At 43.4% G+C, this 6,502-nt stretch overlaps 1 non-coding gene across 1 annotated transcript; it reads right to left on the minus strand.

Annotated features, from left to right (window-relative positions):
- Positions 1-1,988: 1,988 nt before the first annotated feature.
- On the minus strand, positions 1,989-2,150 carry LOC119467443. The gene has a single exon (XR_005195979.1). It is a non-coding gene; the product is annotated as a U1 spliceosomal RNA (small nuclear RNA).
- Between the last annotated feature and the right edge of the window lie 4,352 nt (positions 2,151-6,502).

Raw genomic sequence — 6,502 nt, forward strand, 5'->3', positions numbered from 1 at the left:
GCTGTGCCTGTAATTCCAGCTACTCAGGAGGCTGAGGCAGGAGAAGCATTTGAACCTGGGAAGTGGAGGTTGCAGTGAGCTGAGATCACACCATTGCACTCCAGCCTGGGCAAGACGACAAGACTCTGCCTCCAAAAAATAAATAAACAAATAAATAAATAAACTGAGTGAAAGATTGATGTGGGCTGAAACCAATGCCAATGTTCTTTGGGGTAAGTGGGACTTGGGTTGACCTTAGAGGCCTAGACCACTTGATAAAGTGTGGGGGCAAGGAGGAAGCGTTGTCCCTTCTTATGCTGTATGTGATATAGACCTCATGCATGTGAGCTGCCTGTGCCTAATTCCTTGTACTGTCACTTATTAGCTTGACAACGTTTTGCAAGTATTGACTTTACCTCTTCAGTCTCCTCATCTGCAAAATGGGAGATTTACTAATAGTACTCCCACCATGAAATTGTAGGATTTAAGGATTTAATGGCTTGTATTTCTTTTTTTCGAGAGGGAGTCTCGATGTCACCCAGCCTGGAGTGCAATGGTGCAATCTCAGCTCACTGCAATCTCCACCTTCCGGGTTCAAGCGGTTCTCCTGCCTCAGCCTCCTGAGTAGCTGGGACTACAAGTGCCTGCCACCACGCCTAGCTAATTTTTATATTTGTAGTATACCATGTTGGCCAGGCTGGTCTTGAAGTCCTGACCTCAAGTGATCCACCTGCCTCAGCCTCCCAAAGTGCTGGGATTACAGGCATGAGCCACCACACCCTGCCCTAATGACTTATATTTCTAAGAACCTTGGGACAATGACTGGCACAGAAAATACCTCATAAATGTGAAACATGCTTTGTCACCATTAAGCCCCTCAATTTCCACAAGCTGTGTCAGCTTGATTGCCTGATGAGTGGGCAACTAAGGACCATGTGTCTGCACTTGTCTGCCACCCAGATCGTCCCGCCCAGGTATAGCTGTACCTGAGCTCGTGTGTGAGCAGCTCAGCTTAGGAAGGACTGTCTTGTGGATATCCTATCTGGCCATTCCTTACAGCGCTCTGTTAGCCCAGGACTAGGGGAGACTATTAGAAAGATTTATACCCAAACTGCATTGTTTTACCCTTTTGTAGAGTTGCTTTCATTGGACTGTGCTTTAGCATCATACCTTTGGTGTACACTGCAGGACGTTACAAAGAATAGCCTCATAAACCATTGACTTCCCTATAAAGATGCCACTGAAGAGATTAACTTCATCTCAGTATCATCTGGGTAGGGAGAACTTTTACGTTTCATTACAAAGAACAATTGTTCTTTCCTTGTAGTTTTTTACTGTATGAATGTGCAAAATACGTGATGGATCAAGTGTCACTCTCTGCATTTACCTGCCAAATTTGTGACCTTCCAACAGGGGGCTAGATTCTTACAGGGTATTTTGGAAGGTTCTAACCTAACTCTTTGCTTCGTCTGTTTTTTTCTACCCTCATTCTCCCTTTTGCCTTATCATTTTGCTTAATTTTTAGACATTGTCATCCAACTCCAATTCTTTCGTTGGACTGAAGCAAGGTAAAAATAAAAAAAATTTAAAAAGTGCTACTTAGGATAATTCTAAATCAATACCTTTTTAAAATATGTGGAAAATATAAATATGCATTCTGCAATTTTAGAAATCATGTAACTTATCTGTGAGTTTCTTCTTGGCCTTGAGTTGTTGAACAGTTGTTGAACAAAATTAAAAAGATTTGAGCAAGAAATTGAAAGAAGATACCCACTGGTTCTTGTTTTCAGGCTCAAAAGACATTCTGTCATGAAATCCATTATAACCACCACTGCCACCACTACCACTGAGCACCTACTGTGTGTGTGTAAGGAATTCTAGCCAGTGCAATATATTTAACAAATAAAATATATGCTAGACACTAAGGTACTGAGGATACAGTAGAATAAAGTCAGACAAGATCTCTCTTTTCTTTCTTTTATTTTTTTTTAATGTATTTTTTTTTACCAAGGGAAAGTGCCAATGCAGTCTCCCACTACCACAAATTATGCAGTCGAGTTTCCCACATTTGGGGAAATCACAGGGGTCAGCACATCCGGAGTGCAATGGATAAGCCTCTCTCTGGGAAAACCACCTTTGTGATCATGGTATCTCCCCTGCCAGGTTCTTTCTTTCTTTTTTGAGACAGAGTTTCACTCTTGTTGCCCAGGCTGGAGTGCAGTGGCATGATCTCGGCCCACTGCAATCTCCATCTCCCAGGTTCAAGCGATTCTCCTGTCTCAGCCTCCTCCTGAGTAGCTAGGATTACAGGCATCTGCCACCGCACCCAGCTAATTTTATATTTTTAGTAGAGATAGAGTTTCTCCATGTTGGTCAGGTTGGTCTTGAACTCCCAACCTCAGGTGATCTGCCCGCCTCAGCCTCCCAAAGTGCTGGGATTACAGGTGTGAACCACCACGCCGGGCAAGATCTCTGCTTTTGCAGTGCTTTAGTGAATTGTCTTTCATAACGAATTTCTAACTGCCTGCCTTTGAGCAAGTCCTCTTTTGTTCTAGGAGATCTAGAGAGCCTGATAATGACAGTGAAGATAACAATGTCAGCTTGCATTTATTGAGCACATACTATATCCCAGTCATTGTTCTAAGTGCTTTGCATGTATTAGCTTACTGAACCTTCAGACAATCCCATGAGGTATGTGCTGATGTTAACTACTCTTTATAGATTAGGATGCGGAGGGACGGAAGGGTCACATCAGGGTTTCTCAACCTGTTGGCACTATTGACATTTCAGACCCTTTAATTCTTTGTAGTGGGGGACTGTCCTGTGCATTTGAATAATGTTTAGCAGCATCTCTGTTGTCTACCCATGACTAGGTGCCATAATAAGATCCCTCCACCCCAGATGTGACAATCAAAATGTCTGCAGACGTTGCCAAATGTTCCCTGTGGGGCAAAACTACCCCCAGATTGAGAATCACTGGGTTACATGATTTGCCCAAATTACACAACTAGTGTGCGTCAGAGCTGAGATTCAACCCAGGCGTTCTGGCTGCAGAATGTGAAATATTAACAACACCAAACACTAGATGTAATCGTCTCACTCATGATTAGAATTTTCAGAAGAAGAAATGTGAGAATCTTTGTGAAAAGATGTTTAAAATACATTTAAAAAAGGAACATGAGAATCTAACTTTCTGAAAATGGTGGACATAGCATTAATGTTGAGATTTGACAATTACTAGTATTTTAATGATTCTGTGTGTATCAGTAAGGAGCCAAGCAAGAAACAGAAGACATTCTCTAATTAACATAATTTGAGAAAGCTTTAATAAACTGACTGCTTACAAAGGTGTGGGGCAAGAAGTAGAGAGGCCACAGGGGAGAGTGTAGTCCTGAGTCTTTTAACAGTGGAGAGTCTTTACCATGTATACTGACAATGGGATGAGAAAGAGAAAGAGTTGAAGAGACAGCCTTAAGAACACTATCTGGGTGGGTGTGGTGGCTCACGCCTGTAATCCTAGCACTGCTTGAGGCTGAGACGGGGGGATCACCTGAGGTTAAGAGTTCGAGATCAGCCTTACCTACATGATGAAACCCTGTCTCTACTAAAAATACAAAAAATTAGTTGGGCGTGGTGCTGCATGCCTGTAGTCCCAGCTACTCCGGAGGCTGAGGCAGGAGAATCACTTGAATCTGGGAGGCGGAGGGTGCAGTGAGCCGAGATCACACCACTGCACTCCAGCCTGGACAACAGAGCAAGACTCTGTCTCAAAAATAAACAAACAAACAAATAAATAAATAACACTATCTTCTGTTGCCCAAGGTGACCTTGAAAGAAGAATGCCAGGAGGATGAATACTATAACTTGACTCTTCTTCCTCCCTGGGGTCTTCTGGGACTGCTCATTGGCTAAACCCCACCGGAAACCAGAGAACAGTGATTCCCACTAATTGCGTGGCATTCAAGTCAGCCACCTGGGTAGAGAGTAGGCAGAGAAGGGTAGAGAGAGATATCTGCCACACTGCAATAATTCTTTTCATGGGATTTCATTTCTATTTATTGGCTTTGAGATTTTAATTGTTATTTTATAAACGTTACAGCTTTGTAATTTTCTTGATGAGAAGTCAATTTCATGTAACGCCTTTACCTTGATTTTCTATCACCTCCAATTTGCATAACTGGTGAACTAGCTTGTGTAGAATTTGAGGGGAGAAAATAAAATTATTGTAATATCTGCTTTGGAAAGATGCTATCAGGATGCATCTGCTGCAGAAACATTGGAGTAGTCACTGCCTTTTTCTTTTCATTTTTTAAACTGTAACCAAGACATAAGGTTCACTATTATGTGTTTATGTTGGCAGAAATTCAAATGTGAAAAATCTTTTCTAAGCCATTCTTTGAAAGATTTGGATATTTGCTTCAAACTTTTTGTCATGCCTTCGATTGATTAAACTTTCGTTTTAAAGAGTCGATGGATAGCATGTCTTAATTTGCGGTCTTTCCACAGGTCTTTTTTTTTTAATTTTATTATTTTTTTATAAAAACAGGGTTTCACCATGTTGGTCAGGCTGGTCTTGAACTCCCAACCTCAGGTGATACACCCGCCTTGGCCTCCAAAGTGCTTGGATTACAGGCGTGAGCCACCATGCCCAGCCTTTCCACAGGTCTTTTAAAGATCACACCTACACAACAACAAAAATGGCCCGTCAATTCAGTGAGATCAAATCAATTAATGGAATTTAAAAACAAAACAAAACACCACTAAAGAGGTTTTTGTTTTGTTTTGTTTTTGTTTTTTAATGTGGCACCCTGTGTGTGAAAAACAATTCTTTCTTGGGTTGACCATAATTTTTATTTTTCTCACAGTGGATTTTGGCACTGTTTGGCACAGCTTGGCTGAGTCTCCTTCTAGCCCACCCTTGAGTGTTTCTGTCTTCTTCTCCATCCCTTCTGTTGTGTTCCTTGTACGCTGTGAGTTCCAGCCCTTGCCTTGAACTGTATGTTCTAGAAACATCGAATCTTGGAGTTGAAAGTGCTGTGAGTAGCCACATAGTTCATTCTGCCTCCCAGTGGGTTCCCTCTTGTGTAATATCTCTGACAGATGGCCACCCAGCCTGTGTTTGAGCATCATCTAGGACAGGGAACCCTCTACTTGGCAAGGCAGCCTGTTCCACTGTGGGCGAGCTCATACTGCTAAGCCGGTCATATTGCCATTGAGCTGAAACTTGCTTTCTTCTAATATTTTTTGTTGTTGTTGAGACAGAGTCTTGCTCTGTCACCCAGGCTGGAGTGCAGGGGCATGATCTCAGCTCATTACAACTTTTGCCTCCTGAGTTCAAGCGATTCTCCGGCCTCAGCCTCCTGAGTAGCTGGGATTACAGGCACATGCCACGATGCCCAGCTAATTTTTTTGTATTTTTAGTAGAGATAGGGCTTTGCCACGTTGGCCAGGCTGGTCTGGAGCTCTTGATCTCAAGTGATCCGCCTGCCTTGGCCTCCCAAAGTGCTGGGATTACAGGCGTGAGTCACCAAGCCTGGCCGCTTTCTTCTAATTTTCATACATTCGGGAGAGGCAGTAGAGGGTAGTGATCAACATTCTGGTTCTGATCCGGACTGCCTTTGTTCATGTTGCTGTTCTCCCACTTACCATCTGTGTGCTCTTGTGCAAGTTATTTAACCTTCTAAGCCAGTTTGTTCCTCTGTAAAATGGGGATAATGGTAGCTTTGCATTATGTCAACTTAGCTAAATTGGAGCGAAGACTCCCAGAATTCCCTTCCTTGTTTGTTTGATCTGGGTTAGAGTTGACCACAGGGGAAACTGGAAGGCAAAAGTAAGGCAGGAAGTGGGGTATCGGGCCGCTGCTGCTGTAGTTTCCCTACATCAGCACAGACCTGGTTCGCATTATTCATGTAGGGCACCAACTTGGCCTCCATCTCTTCTAGACCCAGACGGCTCTTCTTCAGGATCTCTGGATCCTGGACCAACTCTGTATGAAGTTCTGTGAAGTGTGCCAACCCTTCTACAGGTCACTGGCATCTTTAAAGTCAGAGGCTTAGAGATAGTGAGAGATTGACAAAGATTTCAGTGTGATACCAATGTGACCAATGTAAGTTCTGATGAGAGACAGATGAGAGTTTCAGCTCTTTCTTGCTCTTTTCCACTTTAAATCCACTTTCCCTTCCCAACTCCTGGAGATGCTGACATCAGGTCCAAAACCAGATGCAGAAGAAAGAGCTGCTGGGCGCGGTGGCTCACGCCTGTAATCCCAGAACTTTGGGAGGTCAAGGTGGGTGGATCACGAGGTCAGGAGGTCGAGACCAGCCTGACAAACATGCTGAAACCCCGTCTCTTCTAAAAATACAAAAATTAGCCAGGTGCGGTGGTGCACGTCTGTAATTCCAGCTACTCAAGAGGCTGAGGCAGGAGAATCTCGTGAACTCGGGAGACGGAGGTTGCAGTGAGCCAAGATCACGCCACTGCCCTCCAGCCTGGGTGACAGAGCAAGACTCTGTCTCAAAAAAAA

The sequence above is a fragment of the Cebus imitator genome, unplaced genomic scaffold (genome assembly GCF_001604975.1).
Source record: "Cebus imitator isolate Cc_AM_T3 unplaced genomic scaffold, Cebus_imitator-1.0 Scaffold289, whole genome shotgun sequence".
NCBI classification, from domain to species: domain Eukaryota; kingdom Metazoa; phylum Chordata; class Mammalia; order Primates; family Cebidae; genus Cebus; species Cebus imitator.